Source organism: Pongo abelii, chromosome 2, assembly GCF_028885655.2.
Source record: "Pongo abelii isolate AG06213 chromosome 2, NHGRI_mPonAbe1-v2.0_pri, whole genome shotgun sequence".
Lineage (NCBI taxonomy): Eukaryota > Metazoa > Chordata > Mammalia > Primates > Hominidae > Pongo > Pongo abelii.
This window is the reverse complement of record NC_085928.1, coordinates 179,977,285-179,997,501: the sequence shown is the minus strand read 5'-3', so window position 1 is coordinate 179,997,501 and position 20,217 is coordinate 179,977,285. Positions and strand designations below refer to the sequence as shown.

The 20,217-nt window shown below is 44.3% G+C and overlaps 1 protein-coding gene across 6 annotated transcripts in view; it reads right to left on the bottom strand.

The window, feature by feature from the left end:
- The window catches only part of GPR160 (G protein-coupled receptor 160), a 55,530-nt gene extending 35,590 nt beyond the window's left edge, over positions 1–19,940 (bottom strand). For 4 of the 6 annotated variants that reach the window (XM_024245421.3, XM_054552984.2, XM_054552983.2 and 1 more), the window contains exons 1-2: positions 19,725–19,931; positions 18,908–19,036 (exon numbers count right to left, since the gene is read on the bottom strand). The gene's annotated coding sequence lies outside the window, so the exon portion shown is untranslated. Of the gene's footprint in view, positions 1–18,907; positions 19,037–19,469 lie in introns of all 6 variants that reach the window. The other 2 variants (XM_002814272.6, XM_054552982.2) reach the window with 2 other exon arrangements.
- Between the last annotated feature and the right edge of the window lie 277 nt (positions 19,941–20,217).

Below are 20,217 nucleotides of genomic sequence, written 5' to 3'. Positions count from 1 at the left end.
TAACCTGTTTCCCCGGGTTGCTATTGATTATGTCATTCATAATGAAATCAATAGCATGAGAAAGTTAAGATTATGTCCCCTGCTTCCTCCAGATCCTTAAAATGTTCTTGAAAACAAATCAGGTTACACTGACACGATCCATTTTTCTATAAAGCTACCATGAATTTTTACTCAATGCCTTATGTTTGCTTGTAAATTAGTATTCTGGGGATGTATATTTTCACATAAACTTCCCTTACAATGTGACTGTATTTTATTGACTGCAAATTCTACACATATATTCACCTCATCATCATTTTGGTGGGAACAGATAAGTAATACAAGTATAAGGTTCAGAATTAAAGAGAAAGGAGTTGCATACCTTGTACTAGTCATTCAGGTACTGAGTTTTAAGAACAATATCAATAAATAGAAAATATGTATTTTAAAAAATCATCAAATATGGGAATGGGATTAATAAGAGCAAAAAAGGATTATAAGAACAGTTGTTCAGATACTTATGGGCTGACCGCTTAGCAAACATGCTTACAGAACATGCTTAAAAAAGAGTTTTTAAGGCCGGGCGCAGTGGCTCACGCCTGCAATCCCAGCACTTTGGGAGGCCAAGACGGGCAGATCACGAGGTTAGGAGATCAAGAGCATCCTGGCTAACACGGTGAAACCCCGCCTCTACTAAAAATACAAAAAATTAGCCAGGCGTTGTGGCGGACACCTGCAGTCCCAGCTACTCAGGAGGCTGAGGCAGGAGAATGGCGTGAACCCGGGAGGCAGATCTTACAGTGAGCCGAGATCGCACCACTGCACTCCAGCCTGGGGGACAGAGCGAGACTCCGTCTCAAAAAAAAAAAGAGTTTTTAAAAGAACACCTGAACTAGAGATTGCCTCCTGGTTCTCAATGATTATCATGTCCTTTAGTCTTGCTTTCTTAAGCAAAATAAAGGGCTTAAGCATACAATAATCCGGAAAGTAGCAATCAGAAATCTGTGCTCAATAGTTCCTGAGACCCGACTCTCCATCCCTGGCTTCTGAATGTGGCTCCTTGTATGACTCAACCACCAGAGAGGTTATGACATTCTTCATGCTTAGTTGTTCATGGTTTCTGAAACCACGGTTATTCATCATTGCTGAGAAACTGAACCAGAACAACCACCTAAGGGAGATCCTTTTTTCACCAACACATTGTCAGGGGTAGCCCGCCCAATCAGCCGGGGTCCAGTTCTCCTACAAGTCTTTGGTAACAGCATCCCAGACCTACGCCAGCTTGCCCCACTACCATTCTACCTGTTTTGTTTCCATTCTCTCAGGATTCAGAAATATAACATACACATCTCCTAAGAATGACTTTATATCCATACAGTAGAATATTATTCAGTCTTGAAATGAAATCCTGGCCGGGCACAGTGGCTCACGCCTATAATCCCAATACTTTGGGAGGCCAAGGTGGGCGGATCACCTGAGGTCAGGAGTTCGAGACCAGCCTGGCCAACATAGCGAAACCCTGTCTCTACTAAAATACAAAAAGTAGCTGCGCATGGTGGCAGACGCCAGTAATCCCAGCTACTAGGGAGGCTGAGGCAGGAGAATCACTTGAATTTGGGAGGCAGAGGTTGCAGTGAGCCGAGATCGGGCCACTGCATTTCACCCTGGGTGACAGAGCAAGACTTCGTCTCGAAAAAAAGAAAAGAAATTCTGATACATGCTGAAGGTGGATGAACCCGTAAGACATTATACTAAGTGAATAAACAGACAGAAAATGACAAATATCATATGATCCCATATATATGAGGTACCTAGAATAATCAAATTCATAGACAAAAAGTAAACAGTAGCCAGGAGCTAGGAAGGAGAAGGGGAGAATGAGGAGTTACCGTTTAATGGGTGCAGGTTTTCAGCACAGGATGAAAAAGTTCTGAAGATGCATAGATAGTAATATCAGTTGCTCAACAATGTGAATGTACTTAATGCCACTGACCTGTACACTTAAGCTCCCTCAACTGCCTGAAGTCTCTACTTAAATGAGACTTTTTTTTTTTTAAGCATGAGACTAATGATGAGAGTTTAAGATAAGTTTGTTGGGCAGGCAGGGCACTCAAGCCAAATAACTCTACACACACACACACACACACACACGTTGCTTTTTAGTTTATAAAATATTTTATGGAAATTGTCTGATTCAAATTGTCTAAATCATGTTCCTGAACTTATATTCCATGCACAACGCCAAGATATTCAAGTGTTAAAGCTGAGTAATTTAAAACAAACAAACAAACAAACAAAAAAAACAAAATGGGTAACTGTGGTCTTTTCCCTAATTTGAGGTGAAGAGAAAGTGCCAACAGATGAAAAATAAATATATTCACATTACCGAATACAGAAAACAAGCATATGGCCATCTTGAGAGATGCAGAAAAATCTTTGGACAAAATTCAACAACATTCATGATAAAAACCTCTCAGCAAAGTAGGAAACTGATGGTTTCCTCAACCTGATAAGGAACATCTATGAAAAATCTATAGCTATCATTATACTTAAGTGTGAAAGACTGACCACTTTACCCCTAAAATTGGAAACAAGGTAAGGATATCTGTCCTTACCACTTCTACTCAACATTTTAGGATATCCTAGCCCATTCAGTAAGGCAAGAAAATAAAAGAAAGGCATACAGACTAGAAAGGATAAGATGAAACTATTTGTAGATGACATTTATGTATATTGATAATTCTAAGGTACTTACAAAAAATCTACTGGAATTAATAAATGAATTTAGTAAAATCACAGGTCAATTTTTAAAACCACATTGCTATATATAGCAACAAAATTCAAAACTGAAGGAAAATATATCATTTCCAATAGATTCAAAAACATAAAATAAGAATAAATTTGTATATTCACAAAATGTCAATGCTAAAAGCTACAAAACACTGCCAAAAAAAACTAAAGACCTTAATAGAGATATGCCATGTTCATGGATAAGAAGATTAATATTATTAACATGTCAATCCTCCCCAGATTAGCTGATTCAATGTAGTTCTGATCAAAATCCAGCTGGGCCCTTTTCTTTTTTAAAGATATTCACAAGCTGATGCTAAAATGTATATGAAAATACAAAGGGTCAGAATAGCCAATAACAAAGTTGGACGACTTACACTACCTGATTTCAAGACTTATAAATTACAGAACTAAAGACAATGAGCTTAAGAACAAACAGGTTGACAGAAGAGAGTTCAAACCAGTCCACTTCATTTATAAGAAAGTACCAATGCAATTCAATGGAGGAAAGGAAAGTCTTTTCAACACATTGTGCTGGACTAACTGGATAACTGTATGAAAAAAAAAAGGAACTTAACTCCACTTCACACCATTAACAGAAATTAACTCAGGAGAGATCACAAGCGTAGCTATAAAAGGTAAGACTCTACAAGGAAAACAAAGAAGAATATGTTTGCAACCTTGGAGTAAAGAATTCTCAACAAAACACAAAAAGCACCAAATACAAAAGAAAAAAATTGATAAAGTGAACTCATTAAAATTAGATTCTTCTGTTCATCATAAGAAAATGAAAAGGCAATAACAGACTAGGAAAAAATGCTTACAACACATCTCTCTAACAAAAGACTTGTGCCCAGACTACCAGACCACATATATAAAGAGTGCCTACAAATGAATAGCAAAAAGTCAAACTACTCACACAAAAATGGGCAAAATACTTGAAAAGACACTCCAAAAAGAATATGTACAAATGGTCAATAGCAAACAAAAAGATACTCAACATCATTAGTTATCAGGATAAAGCCAATTAAAATGACAATGACATACAATTTCACATCCATCAGAATGACTAAAATCAGAAAGACCAACAGTACCAAATATTGGAAAAGATGTAGAGTAACAAGAACTCTCATACACTGCTGTTTGAGGTGTAAAATGGTATATCCCCTTGGAAAATAGTGTGGCATTTCAACATATGCTTATCCTATGATCCAGTACTTCTACTACTAGATATTCACCTAGGAGTAATTAAAACATGTCAGCCAAGCGCAGAGGCTCACGCCTGTAATCCCAACACTTTGGGAGGCCAAGGCGGGCGGATCACTTGAGATCAGGAGTTTGAGATCAGCCTGGTCGACATGGTGAAACCACATCTCTCCTAAAAATACAAAAATTAGCCAGGCATGGTGGTGTGCAACCGTAATCCCAGCTACTTAGGAGGCTGAGGCAGGGGAATCACTGGAGCCTGGGAGGTGGAGGTTGCAGCGAGCTGAGAATGTGCCACTGCACTCCAGCCTGGGTGACAGAGTGAGACTCCATCTCAAAAACATAACAAAACATGTCCACAAGACTTGTATAAGGTTCAGCAAGTATTTATTAGATATGAGATTAAAAACACAAACCATAAAAGAAATCAACAACTTAGGCTTCATCAAAATTTAAAACTTTTTTTTCTTTAAAAGGCACCATTAGGGAAAAAGTCATGGGTTTGGGGAAAATATTTTCAAACTATATATTTGTTTTTTATTTTTTTATTTTTTGAGACAGAGTTTTGCTCTGTCTCCCAAGCTGGAGTGTAGTGGTGCGATCCTGGCTCACCGCAACCTCCGCCTCCCAGGTTCAAGCAATTCTTGTGCCTCAGCCTCCTGAGTAGCTGGGATTACAGGCACATGCCACCACGCCCAGCTAATTTTTGTATTTTTAGTAGAGACGGGGTTTCGCCATGTTGGTCAGGCTGATCTTGAACTCCTGATCTCAGGTGATCTGCTGGCCTAGGCCTCCCAAAGTGCTGGGATTACAGGTGTGAGCCACTGCACCCAACCCCAAACCATATATTTGATAAAGAATTTGCATCGAGATATGTATCTTAAAATTCTTGAACCTCAATAAGAGGATGGTGAGAAATAATCCAGTTTTAAAATGAGGCAAAAGATGTAACTAGACGTGTCATCGAAGATGATATATATCTATATCGATATCAATATAGATCAAATATCCAATAAAAAAGAAGACATATAAGTAACTAATAAGCACATGAAAAGGAACTCAACAGCATTAGTCATTAGGGAAATGCAAATTAAAACTGCAATGAGACACCATTATATACCCTTTGGAATATCTATAATAAGAACGACTAACAATTTCAAATGTTGGCAAGAATGTAGAGAATCCTCATACACTGTTAGTGGGACTCTAACATTGCACAGCCGCTTTTGGAAAATAGTTTGGCAGTTTCTTAAAAAGTTAAACATAACCACATGACTCCGCAATTATATCCCTACAAATCTACTCAAGAGAAATACAAATAAGGTCCATACTAACACTTGTAGATAGCAACATTACCTCGTTCATAGCAACATTATTGATAATAGCCAAGCCCTGGGAACAATTCAAATGTTCATCAACTGGTGGGTGGATAAATAAAATGCAGTACATTTATAAAATTGTATGCTATTCAGCAATACAAAGGAACAAGCTACTGATACATGCTGCAACATGGATGAACCTCAAAAATATGCTAAGTGAGAGATGCCTGACACTAAAAACTACATATCCCAAGATTCCTCTTATTTGAAATTTCCCAGACAAGGCAAGAGATAGAAAGAAGTTCAATGGCTGTCTGGGGCTAGAGGTGGGAACTGATTGTATACTGGCAGAGAGAAATCTGGGGGTGACAAAAAGTCTAAAACTGGATTATGGTGATGGCTGCACAAACCTATAAATTACTAAAAACCATAGAATTGTACATAATGAGTGGGTTTTATGGCATATAAATTATACCTCAATAAAGCTGTTTTTTAAAAAAGGCTAGTACAAGAATATTCATAGCAGCTTTTTTTTTAACAATTTTTTTTTTTTTTTGAGACAGGGTCTCGCTGTGTCGCCCAGGCTGGAGTACAGTGGCGCGATCTTCGCTTACTACAACCTCTGCCTCCCAGGTTCAAGTGATTCTCACACCTCGGCCTTCCAAGCAGCTGGGATTATAGGTGCCTGCCATGATACGGTCATGCCTTTTGACCCAGTGTCTGCACTCTGGTAATTTATCATAAGGAAATAACAATTTCATTTTTTTTAACAATAATAATTTTTTTTAATTTTTATTTATTTATTTTTTTTTGAGACGGAGTCTTGCTCTGTCGCCCAGGCTGGAGTGCAGTGGCGCAATCTCGGCTCACTGCAAGCTCCGCCTCCCGGATTCACGCCATTCTCCTGCCTCAGCATCCGGGGTAGCTGGGACTACAGGCGCCTGCCACCACACCCGGCTAATTTTTTGTATTTTTAGTAGAGACGGGGTTTCACCGTGTTAGCCAGGATGGTCTTGATCTTCTGACCTCGTGATCCGCCCGCCTCAGCCTCCCAAAGTGCTGGGATTACAGGCGTGAGCCACCGCGCCCAGCAACAATTGTTATTTTTTTTAATTTTTTTTTTTTTAAGAGAAGGAGTCTTGCTATGTTGCCCAGGCTGGTCTCGAAATCCTGGACTCAAGTGATCCTCCCACCTTGACTTCCCAAAGTGCTGCTATTACAGGCGTGAGCTGCCATGCTCAGCTATGGCAGCTTTATTCACAATAGCCCAAAACTGGAAACAACCCAAATGATCATCAAAGGAGAATGGCTAAATTATGGTATATTCAAAGAATGTAATATTAGTTACCAATAAAGAATTACAGAGTCACGCATGTATAAATCTCAAAAGCATGATGTTGAACAAAGGCAGCCATTTTTGTCTACTATATATCACATTCCATTTATATGAAGTTGAAGAACAGACAAAGCTCATTTATGGTGCTGGAAATCAGAACAGCAAGTACCTCTGGACTGATTGCAGAGGGGCATGAGAGAACTGCCTGAAGCCTGAAAATGTTCTGTGTCTTGACAGAAATGTTGTTTACATAGGTGCATACATTTATCAAAACTAAACACTTAAGATCTGTGCATTTTACTGTATGTACCTCGAAAAATTTTAAATACTTAAAAATGCCCCCCAAAAGACATACTACTAGACAAATTCAGCATCAGTTAATCACATGAATTTTCAGGAGGTACAGCAGTGTGCATTTCTGTTGCCCATGTCAAATAGTTAATATAAATGGCTGACTAATGATTTGATACTCGTTTTTAAATGTTTTAATTATGTCATGATACAAACAAAAATACATTTAACATATGTAAATAATGTAACAGAATCAAACTAATTATATATTCATTCACTTATTTACTCCAAAACTTTTTAAGGAGGGTGAAAAATTTATTCCAGGCATCAAAGTTCAAATTATGACTCAATCACATATACAACACTGATGTTTCCATTTTTAAAAATGTAATTGTGACCAGGCATTATGGTTCATGCCTGTAATCCCAGCACTTTGGGAAGCTGAGGCAGGTGGATTGCCTGAGGTCAGGAGTTCAAGACCAGCCTGACCAACAAAAAAATTCGGTGGGCGTGGTGGTGCATGCCTATAATCCCAACTACTTGGGAGGCTGAGGCAGGAGAATCACTTGAACCTGGCAGGTGGAGGTTATGGTGAGCAGAGATCGCGCCATTGTACTCCAGCCTGGACAACAAGAGCAAAACTTCATCTCAAAAAAGAAAAAAAAAAAATTAGCTAAGCATGGTGGCAGGTGCCTGTAATCCCAGCTACTCGGGAGGCCAAGGCAGGAGAATCACTTGAACCTGGGAGGTGGAGGTTGCGGTGAGCTGAGATCGCACCAGTGCACTCCAGCCTGGGCAACAAGTGCGAAACTCCATCTCAACAACAACAAAAAAAAAAAAAAAAAAAGAAAGGAGAAGAAGTAAATTAGGCGGGCATGGTGGCAGGCACCTGTAATCCCAGCTACTCGGGAGGGCTAAGGCAGCAGAATCACTTAAACCTGGGAGGTGGAGGTTGCAGTGAGCCGAGAACGCACCATTGCACTCCAGCCTAGTCAACAAGAGTGAAACTCTGTCAAAAAAAAAAAAGGAATTGTCTGAGTGTACCTTTCAGAATAAAGTTTACTTAATATCAGGTTCCTGGTCTGCTGGTGAGAGGAAAAAAGTATTAGAGAATCCAACAGTCTCAGACTCGTGAAGCAAAAACAAGCTTGGCAGCAATCAGGTCTGGCAGGTTCCAGACTCACCACGTAGTCATTTCAGGCCTCCACCGCCCGCTCCAGCTCCCAAGCCACTGGAAGACGGGTGCCGGGAGGAAAGGCTAAACTTTGTGGACACACCCCGAGGAAGGCTGCTGCCTGGTCAGTGACATCTACTGTGACTCAGGACTCAGGCCAGGAGGAAAGGAGCACCACCACCACAGGCAGCTTGCCCATCCTTCCGTCACTTCCTTTCCATTCCCCCAGGTCCCCTTAAAGTGACCCTCAGAGTTAGCTCTACACCAGCCCTGGAGGCGTGATGTGAATGAGGCATGACCCTACTCTCTGGAGTCTGTCTACAGACCACACTACCCAGTGTCTGGGAGGGCACCATGTCAGGGCACTTCCTATACTCCTGGGGCATTTTAAGGAGGGTTTAAAACGTTCATGCCTTTTGACCCAGTGTCTGCACTCTGGTAATTTATCATAAGGAAATAATCTGGGTTGAAGGAAATAATTACTGCGGAAGCAGTTCACTTCGGCATACTTATAATAGCCCACAGTACACCCTCCCCCGTCCCCAAAAGAATCAAAACAACTTAATGTCTAACAATAGGGAATGAGTCAAATGATTATGAGACAGTCATAAGATGGACTACCACCTTCAGCCATGAAAGATAAACTTGAGAGAAAAACTAAATAACAGGAAAATGCTGATGATATAATGTTAAATGACAGATACAAGATAAAGCTGTGTGTAGCAGGGCTTCTCATAGCGGAATGAGATGAGATCCTGCTGATCCCTGAACCGGTGTTACTGAGAGGAGCCTGCTCTTGTCCTTACACGGTCTTACGTTAAGGGAGATAGGAGGGTGCAAACCAGTGGTAGACACAGTGGTACATCCCAGTATCAGGGAAATAGGAAAAATGTATGTATATTCACAGATCAGAGGTAATTAATGCCAGCCCACCGTGACTGGTAAGGTGGTGGCCTCGGGGACTAAGACTTCCAAAACTTGAATATGGATCTTGTTAAAAGACAGATTCTGATTCAATGTCTGGGGCGGGCCTGAGATTTTTCATTTCTAACAAGCTCCCAGGTGATGCCATGCTGCCAGCCCACAGGCCACGCATGGAGCAAGCCTGAAGAGGACATGTATCCTGGAGGGGGAGAACCCGGCGACACGAACAGCAACTGGTTGGTGAGAATAGAGGTACGTGTTTACTTTTTACACTGTCCTGTATCTTCCACAATACAAATCTGTTGCTTTTGTGATAAGAAAGAAAACTTTCTAATGTTGAAAACCTTTGACTCAGTAATTATTTTCACAGGAATCCATCTCAAATAATGTGAAATGGGATCCAAGGTTTATGTGCATTCAAATTGGAATGATGTACAACATCAAAAAATGAGCAATGACTTAGTTCTCTAATATTTTAAGAGAATGGCTAAAAAAGACTAAAATAGCATGCAGTCATTTAAAAAATTTGTAAAGACATAGGAGAATACAATGGTTTTTTTATTTAAAAAATTTTTTTTAATAGCTTTAGGTGTACAAGTGGGTTTTGGTTACATAAATGAACTGTACAGTGGTAAAGTGTAGGATTTTAGAGTACTCATCACCCAGGTAGTGTACATTGTACCTAACAGGTTGTTTTTCATCCCTCATCCCCTTCCCATCCTCCCCTTCTGAGTCTCCATAGTCCATTATATCACTCTGTATGCCTCTGTGTACCCATAGCTTAGCTTCTACTTACTTATAAGTGAGAACATACGGCATTTCGTTTTCGATTCCTGAGTTACTTCACTTAGAATAATGGCCTTCATGGGCGTGGTGGCTCACGCCTGTAATCCCAGCACTTTGGGAGGCCAGGCGGGTGGATCACCCAAGGTCAGGAGTTCGAGACCAGCCTGGCCAACGTGGTGAAACCCTGTCTCTACAAAAATTACCTGGACATGATGGCAGGTGCCTGCAATCCCAGCTACTCGGGAGGCTGAGGCGGGAGAATCGCTTGATCCTGGGAGGTGGAGGTTGCAGTGAGCCGACACTGGGCCACTACATTCCAGCCTGGGTGACTGAGCAAGATGCCATCTCAAAAAAAAAAAAAAGAATAATGGCCTTCAGTTCCATCCAAGTTGCTGCAAAAGACATTATTTTGTTCCTTTTATAGCTGAGTAGTATTTCATGGTGTGTGAGTATGTGTATATGTGATGTGTATATATATATATCACATATTCTTTATCCACTCATTGGTTGATGGACACTTAGGTTGATTCCACATCTTTGCAATTGTGAATTGTGCTATGATAAACATATGCATGCAGGTGTCTTTTTGATATCATCATAATGATAAATTTTAATCAAAGTATGGCAACTATGTTAAAATTCTAACATAAAATGAATTGTTTATAAAATGTTAAAATTTTTTAAATTTATAAAAAACCAAAGTAAAAATAAAAAGGAAATATACCCAAATGTCAATGCCTTCAGATCCTTGGATTGTGGGTCATAAAAGACTTTTCCCTTTAAACCTTTCAGAATACAGTAAAGTTGAAGGCAGGCAGGATCAAGAGGCAAGGGCAGCAATGGAAAGCAGCACAGGCCATGGGAAGAAGAGAAAACCTTGCGGGGGACGAGCAGGAGAGTGCAGGCTTGGGGCCCATCCGCTGGGGATGCGGTGAGGGTGTGGCGGGTACAGACTTCCCACTGGAACACCTGGCTGGAGTGCAGGAGAAGGATGAAGGGTTAGGTGAAGGTAGGATGGACTCTGAAGCTTTGGGTCTGCACCTGGGGCAGGAGGGAGAATCCAAAGCCTACTGCCTCTCTTCCTCCCACCGCCCCCTGCTGAAGGGGACCAGGCAAGGGCTGTCGACAGGGGATACCTCTGCCCTGCTGCTTGGAGGGGAATCACTGGCCCTCCACTCAGCTTCCCTGGACACGATGGATGCTTTCAGCTTCCCAGGAACACCTTAGCTATCAATCTCTAAAGAGCTCCCTCCTCAGAATTACTTAGGGGCATAAAGAATAAGAACTCATGTTACCTCTCTGATAAAGTAAAATGAAGGCCATTCCATGTTCTCATTTCTGGCCTGAACCTGGGTTCACTTCTGTACCTCCTCTCCTGAAACAGGCAGCCAAAGGCAATCGAAACAAATGTAAACAGAAACCTGCATTGCTAGTTTAAAGATCAAACCAGATAGCCCTTTTAGGAACTATAAAATATTAAATAAACGTTAGTTAACAGCATCTATATTACTTTTCCAAGTTAAAAAGTAAGCCTCTCAATGAATCTGTTCTATGATTTTACTACTAAGGGGCAAGTCAGGCATTGTACTTCGCTGTGTCTGTGTCAGGATTTCATAACATGTTGTTAGCCCCTCACAACATTCCTATTAGATATGCTTATCCCCAGGTGACAGAAGAGGCACTGGCTGCCCAGAAGACCTAGCCTTAAACCCCTGCCAGGCGGTGGCATAGCTGAGGCTGGGACTCCTGTGTCCCAGCTAACACTAGTCCGCTCTCTCATAAAGGGGTGGAGTTTGTATCCACGCGAATGCTAGGGGATTCCAACTCCTTTCCACAGTCAGTGGAGATTTTAATCCCCGAACAACAAAGCCAAAGCCCTGGCTCAGAGTCACAAGTTGTGGCCCAGTTCTCATCAATTCCAAAGCTGCTGCTGCACCAAACACCCTGTTATCATTTGTCATGGAGAACATTTCCCTAAGGCCACGCGGCAACCCAGATGGGTAGCCCATGGCTCACTCCACGAACACAGGTCAGAGCTCAGACGCATTTCTTCCCTGTGGTCTTTCTTCTAACATTATGTAGGGGAAATTCTCCCCAGTAAAAGTGAAAGTAAAGGAAGCAGGGCTCTAACAACAACAATAATAATAGCTAACTCACAATCCATCCTACTCCATGCCAGGCACTGTTACAAGCACTTGACGTGCCATTGAATCCTCACAGCCCTATGACATAGGTATTATTATTACTTCTAACTTACACAGGGGAAACTTTTGTACAAAGAGGTACAAAAAATGAGTCAAGGTCACACAGATGGTGGAAGAACCAGAAATGAAACCAAGGGATCTGGTTGAGTCCATACTCAAGACTGCTCGGCCTCTCCCTGTTTGCTCTGGCTAATAACCAATTAACCCACTCTTCCTTGACAAGGGTGTTAATCATCACCTGAGGGAGCACACAGCCACAAACGTGAATCCCAGAGTTCTCCAGAAAGGATCCCATCAAGCAGCCGGTCCGGCATTCACAAAACATGTCGGCCCTCAACTCACTTCTTTTTTTTTTTTCTTTCTTTTTTTATTTTTTATTTTTTTGAGACAGAATCTCGCTCTGTCGCCCAGGCTAGAGTGCAGTGGCGTGATCTCGGCTCACTGCAACCTCCACCTCCCGGTTCAAGCGAGTCTCCTGCTTCAACCTCCCGAGTAGCTGGGACTACAGGCGAGTGCCACCACCCCCGGCTAATTGGTTTTTTTTTTTGTATTTTTAGTAGAGACGGGGTTTCACTGTGTTAGCCAGGATGGTCTCGATTTCCTGACCTCACGATCCACCCACCTCGGCCTCCCAAAGTGCTGGGATTACAGGTGTGAGCCACCACGCCCGGCCTGAACTCACTTCTTTTGGCCAAAACAAGCTGTTCCACTTGGAGCCCTTGTTTATTCCATGTCCGTTTACACACACACCTAGACCAACAACTTGAGTGACAAAGGCCCACAATAGCACCTGACATTTCCTGAAAGCCACTCAACAAGGTTCACTTTTGTGCCATTTCCTCTTTTCATTCTCCTCCACGGCACACACACAGGGGAAGAAAATGCAGAACTCAGGGGAAGGAAACAAAGATCTAAAGAGAAATTTCAACTGTCATGAAACTCCAGCTATTCACAGAGGCGAGAATGTTTGCCCCGTGACCCTTAACCGAAAGTTTCAAGGCAAGGAAATTAAGCCACCCTTGGACTTGCATCACAGAAACCCCTTAAGGCTGGACTATGCGGGCGCCTCAGCTCCTCACCCCTGCAGAGCTTTCTCGGGGGGCTGTGCCTAAGCAGTGTATAGAAGTGGACTTGTCATCAGCAGGAGAGTAGTGGGCAGAGAAGGACGGGGGAGAGGGGCCCTTTGCAATTCCTAGGAACCCCTCAGAGTGGCTGGGGTCCAGCTCAGAGCAGCTACAGTGAGCTGATGCACAAACTCAGGATCCACATGGGTCCCCTGCTTAAAGGGGAAGGGTTAAAGGCCTTTTTGGTTCCCCGTCCCTGCAGGACACCCTGGGGAACCGCCAAGGTGCACAAGACCCACCTGCCTACTCACAAAGACCCAATGGTGTGGGAGTTTGGAGCCATTCCTTTTCCCTACTGAGGCCTGCCCGCATCTACTCCATTCCTGTCAAACTGCAGGGGGTAGCGAACAAGTTCCTTGTAAGTGAGAAAAATAGGCAGCATGGGAGAAAAATGACAATGTGGCTTGTATTCATCTGACAGAGAAGCACTGAGACTCAACACAAGACTCTCATTTCCTGAAAGGAATATGCTCTTTCCCATTTTTCTTTTCTTTTCTTTTTTTTTTTTTTTGAGATGGAGTTTCGCTCTTGTTCCCCAAGCTGGAGCGAATGCAATGGCGTGATCTCAGCTCACCACAACCTCCGCCCCCTGAGTTCAAGTGATTCTCCAGCCTCAGTCTCCCAAGTAGGTGGGATTACAGGCATACGCCACCACGCCAGGCTAATTTTGTATTTTTAGTAGAGACGAGGTTTCTCCATGTTGGTCAGGCTGGTTTCGAACTCCCAACCTCAGGTGATCCCCGCACCTTGGCCTCCCAAAGTGTCTTTCCCATTTTTCTTGCAACAAGAGCCTCTCAATCTATATTTTGTTATTCCATTTGGGGTAGAGACACATACATAGAAAGATCTCTTACCGTAAAAAAAAAAAAAAAAAAAAAGTGCAATCTCAGGGCTGGGGACTATTTTAGGGATTGCTGGGGGCTGAGGGGACTGGAATGTACTACCCTTCCCTAAAGAGGCAGCTGCTCTAGTATTGCCTTTGGGAATCGTTAGGGCAGAATATTTGACATTTCCCAATTTTCAACGCTGACTCAGTGTTTTTTTTTTAAGCTCTATGCTGGCCCGACAGAACATCTGTTGGTCAGATGTGGCCCATGCCCCCCGCCTGTCACCAGGACAGTAGGGTGTGATAAGAAGATAGTTTGGCTAGACTACCCAATTCTTGGGCGTGTTGCTCTGCTTCCTGCTAAAGGTAGTGTGAAACTGCCAGAAATAACACAGACTGTCAAATCTGACAGAGCTGAGTTTGAATCTAGCTGCAAGATCTCAGGCAAAAACTATTAACCTCTAGCTACAACTTCCATTTGCAAAATGGACTGATAATACCCAACCTAGAGACATTTGTCAGAATTAAAAATGTGTGTGGGCCGGGCACCATGGATCACACCTTAATCCCAGCATTTTGGGAGGCTGAGGCGGGTGGATCACCTGAGGTCAAGAGTTTGAGCCCAGCCTGGCCAACATGGTGAAACCTTGTCTCTACTAAATATACAAAAATTAGCCAGGCATAGTGTCTGGCACCTGTAATCCCAGCTACGTGGAAGGCTGAGGCAGGAGAACTGCTTGAACCCAGGAGGCAGAGGTTGCAGTGAGCCGAGATCACACCATTGCACTCCAGCCTGGGCAACAGAGCAAAAACTCTGTCTCAAAACAAAACGAAACAAAAAACAAAAATGTGTGTGAATGCCTGTAATCTCAGCACTTTGGGAGGCTGAGGCGGGCGGATCACGAGGTCAGGAGATCGAGACCATCCTGGCTAACACGGCAAAACCCCATCTCTAATAAAAATATAAAAAATTAGCTGGGCGTGGTGGTGGGCACCTGTAGTACCAGCTACTGGGGAGGCTGAAGCAGGAGAATGGCATGAACCTGGGAGGCAGAGCTTGCAATGAGCTGAGATCGTGCCACTGCACTTCAGCCTGGGTGACAGAGCGAGACTCCGTCTCAAAAAAAAAAAAAAAAGTGTGTGAAGACTACCATGAATTCTTTTTTTTTTTTTTTTTTTTTTTTTAAGAGAGAGAGTCTTGCCCTATTGTCCAGGCTGGTGTGCAATGGTGCAAACATAGCTTACTGCAGCCTAGAACTGCTGGGCTCAAGCCACCCTCCCCACCTCAGCCACCACCACACTGGCCAATTTTATTATTATTATTATTATTTTTTTTTTTTTTGGTAGAGATGGGGGCCTCACTATGTTGCCCAGGCTGGTCTTGAACTCTTGGCCTCAAGCAAACCTCTCTCCCCTCAGCCTCCCAAAGAGCTGGGATTACAGATGCGAGCCAACACACCCAGCCCATGAACTCTTTTCTTTGGCCAATGAACTCTTGATAAATGTTAAATTTCCTTCCCTATCTCCCTAAAGATGTGATTTAAAGCAATCTTCTTTAGATTTCTTTTTTTTTGTTTGTTTTTTTGAGGCAGTATCTTGCTCTGTCACCCAGGCTGGAGTACAGTGGTACGATCACGGCTCACTGCAGCCTCAACCTCCCAGGCTCAAGCAATCCTCCCACCTCAGCCTCCTGAGTAGCTGGGACTACAGGCATGCACCACCACACCTGGCTAATTTTTATTTATTTATTTTTAGTTTTTGTGGAGTCAAGGTCTCACTATGTTGCCCAGGCTGACTTCCTTATATTTCAATGTTCCCATCTGTTAAAAACCAAAATTACCCTCTATCACCACTGCTTCGCCTCACAGGATGGGATGAGGTGATGTGGATGAAAGCAAAGTGTTTATGAATCTAGAAGAATACCGTTGAGTAGATTGCCAACACCCTTTCCTATCATTTCTAGCCCAACAAGGGAGCAATTTGCTTTTCTAACGCGTTCATACCCTTGATAATGTGAATCAGGGCGAAATGGTGTCACATTTGTGGTAAGTCCTTAAAATGGCTATTAGCAATCAACTCTCCAGAGTCCAAATCTACCACCCTCCTACAGAGGAGAGTAAACATTAGTTTGGTCACTAAAGGGCCTGGCAAGTTTCTTTTCTCTTTCCGTGCTCTTTTAGGGAACTAGAGAGGAAACTGAGGTATAAAATAAAGTTACGTGACGGTTGCATACTTCTTTCATTCATACCAAGAAAACAGAGCCACAAAGCGAACAATTTCACTTCATTTAAGAACCATCATGAATTCACTGTGGTATTTCCCCCCACTGTTAGGGGATTTTTGTTGGTTGTCTCATTATTTTCCCATCACAGCAGTGAAATTAGGACATGCTTCAGCATTCCTCAACTGAATCTTAAAACATCTTTACGGCCGGGCGCGGCGGCTCACTCCTGTAATCCCAGCACTTTGGGAGGCCGAGGCGGGCGGATCACGAGGTCAAGAGATGGAGACCACGGTGAAACTCCGTCTCTACTAAAAATTAGCCGGGCGCGGTGGTGGGAGCCTGTAGTCCCAGCTACTCGGGAGGCTGAGGCAGGAGAATGGTGTGAACCCGGGAGGTGGAGCTTGCAGTGAGCTGAGATCGCGCCACTGCACTCCAGCCTGGGTGACAAAGCGAGACTCCATCTCAAAAAAAAAACAAAAAAAACCAAAAAACTTTACATCCTTTAGATTAGTGAATCTACACAAGCAAGGTCTACGCCAGGGAGATTCACCGAACACTTCAACTTTTAACTGTCCCAGATCTCATCTCTTTGACTTGTTTTATCTTTAAATCAAAAGGCATTACATTCAGTTATACTGAAGCTACTAAAAAATGTGGATTTACCTTTCGGAAATAAACCTCTCCTTCCTCACTCTACTAACTTCAACAGCTCCCTCTCAGAATCACTTTTCCAAATTACTGACCAAGCGTGACAGAATCAGTAGGGATTATAGGCTAAATCTGGAGAAAAGAAATCTGGAGCAAGCCTGATGAAGATACAGCTATTACTCCTCCTTTACCCTCTTTCAAGCATGGTTCTTGAAAAAAATGTGTTAACGACATGCAGAACTTTTAGGAGTCAGTGCTTTGCTAAATATTTACATGTCATGATCGCTGAAGCAAACAAGGTAAAGATGAAATAGGCAACACAACACAGCTAAGCTCTCTCTCAAGCAATAAGCAGCCCTCTACTCATCTTGTGCTTTGTTTTCATCATGTACACTTTTTATTGAGGCAGGCAATGCTTCCAGAAGTGTACATAAATCCTAAGTGTATACCGACACGTGTGTTCACTACTCCAAACTCTGTTTTTTGATGAACATAACTTGGAAGGGATTTGGGCAATTAGGAAAAACTGCTAACACGTTTTATACAATCCGCCTGACCGGAGGCAATCAACCCCCAGGCTTGCTAATGCCCTTTGTGTAAAAAAAGCTGACCTAGCCTCCACCTGCATCAACTTGATCCGCTCAGCTTTGTCACACTCAGCAAACACCCTCTGCCTTCTGAGCAAAATAAATCGGCACCTCCAGTAGGGAGAAAAAAACTTTTTATGACCGAGTCTGGAGAAGCAGCCTTGACACCCAATTTACAAAGAACCAGGGTCTGTGGAAGACTTTGCATCTAGACTCAGCTGCAGTGCCAAACCTACCTTATGCAAAAAAGCTCCACAAGTGGTGGTGTTCTGTTTAAAGGAAAATGCCAGACACACACAAATACTGAAACAATAGCATAAGGACTTCCATAACCATCATCCAGCTTCAACTATTTTTATTTTTGTTTTACCTTAAGTTCTGGGATACATGTGCTGAATGTGCAGGTTTGTTAATAGGTATACATGTGCCATGGTGGTTTGCTGCACTTATCAACCCATCATCTCGGTTTTAAGCCCTGCATGCATTAGGTATTTGTCCTAGTGCTCTCCCTCCCCTTTCCCCCCACCCTCCGACAGGCCCCCGTGCGAGAAGTTCCCCTCCCTGTGTCCATGTGTTCTCTCCGGCTTCAACTATTAACAATCCATGAACAATCTCCTCTCATCTTGTTTCCCTCACTTCTCTGCTAGCATCTAAAACTGAATAATTCTGAAGCAAATCCCAAAGCTGTATTTCAACTTCAGTCTGTGTCTCTACAGGGATATTTAAAACCTTAATCAGGATACCATTACCAAAAGTAACTAAACAGAACTATTATAATTTTCTTGATACTATCAAATAATCAGTAGAAATTTCCTTCATCGTCTCCTTATTTATTTATTTATTTTGAGACGGAGTCTCGCTCTGCCTCCCAGGCTGTAGTGCAGTGGGGCCATCTCTGCTTACTGCAACCTCCGCCTCCCGGGTTCAAGCGATTCTCCTACCTCAGCCTTCCGGAGTAGCTGGGATTACAGGCGCGTGCCACCACACCCAGCTAATTTTTGTATTTTTAGTAGAGAAGGGTTTCACCATGTTGGCCAGCTGATCTCGAACTCCTGACCTCAGGTGATCCACCCACCTCGGCCTCCCAAAGTGCTGGGATTACAGGTGTGAGCCACCGCACTCGGCCATCATCTCCATTTTAAATAACATCAAATCAGGATCCAACCAACGTCCACACCTTGTATTGCCACCGAATTTCTCTTAAATCGTTTTGAAATTGCACACAGGTCCTCCTCCCTGTAATTCGCATAGCAGCCAGGCTGATCCTCACTGACAATTTCCAAATAACTATAATAACTCTATTCTGGATATCACAAGTGCCGGTCTTAGAGCTTGTCAAATGTATACATATATGTTTATATTTATATATAAATGCACAAAGCACACACGAAACCATTTCACTCGAAGCAAAAACAATCCTGAGAGCTAAACACTCGTTCATATGTCTTTTGCGATGCTTCTCTGGGATTTAAGCGACACTTCCCCTTACCGGAGACATTTGCCCAAGTGTAGGACGAAGCGGGAGCGGTTCCTCCCAGCCGAACCTGCCTCCGGAGGCCGGGTCCGTGCGTTCGCCTCCGGACTGCAGGGGGCGGCCCTGCCACCACCTCGAGGCCACCTGCGCAGGTGAGAAAAGGAGTTTCAGCCTCTGGGTTCCTGGGGGTGGTCGCAGGTAATCTAGAGGGAATTTTGAGCCAGCCAGGTGGTCATCCAGGAACCTACCGGGACGCAACGGCCTCGGAAAACAAACAGCAGGGCAAGGCCCTGGGGTTTAATCCCAGTGGCGGGCGCGGGCGCCGTCCCCAACGCTCGAGGCCAGGGGAGGGGACGCAAAGTCGGCCCCAATGAATGCACGCACGGGCGCGCGCGCGCGTGTGAGACTATTCACCTCTGGGCGCCAGGAAAGAGCGAAGAGTTGCATACACCCATTTCTATAACCTTGCTGGTTTTGTCATGTTTAAAAAGCATCTCCTCTGGAGAGAGGGTGGCGAGTCTCTGGGTGCGGGACACGCCCATTCCCCGGACCCCCTGCCCTCAAACCCACGACAGACCCCAGTTGCTAAGGCTCCGCGGTAATTCCCATCCCGAAGCAGGAAGGCTCGGGCGTCCGCGTCCCACTCCTGGATCTCTTAAGTAGCAGAGAACCCCCAGCCCCTGAGTTCCTGCAAAGGAAATTCCTTCCCCTCCCAGACGCGCTGAGCGCCCGGCCAGGGAGGCCGGGAGCTGCGCGGGGACCGTTGGCTGCCCCGCGGTTGGGACGCCGGTGGCGAGAGCGCCGGGCGCCCTCCACCTGCGCCCGCACTCACCCAAGGATCGATGGCTGTCGGCTCCGCAAGGTTGAGGCCCCGGCACCTGCAGCGCCCGTGCCCAGGTGACTGCCCGAGGGAGGGGCGAGGGCCCAGCTCGCCAGCCTGGTCCCGCCCCGCCCCGCCCCGCGCGCTCCCGGGAGGGGCAGGGGAGCACGGCCCCGGGACCCCGCGGCGACCCTGCTGTGGCTCAGCCGGCTCCAGACCAGGAAATGCGGGCGTCAGAGCCGGGCAACCTTTGAGCGCGCACGCCCCGTCCGGGCCCGACGAAACAAGGGCCGGAGGGCGCCGCCTGCCGGCGGGACGGAAAGATATCACGGAGACTGCCACCCTACGCCGGCTAGGAGAGGGCTGGGTTGAGGCTGGCAGAGGGACGCAGCCAGGGATGCGCAGTGCGGGAGCCGCTGGGTGCTTAGTGAGACCTCCTTCCTCGTGCCACATCTTGAGGACCCAGCCCTTGTCCTAGGAGCTCCCCATCTCCCCAGCAGGCGGG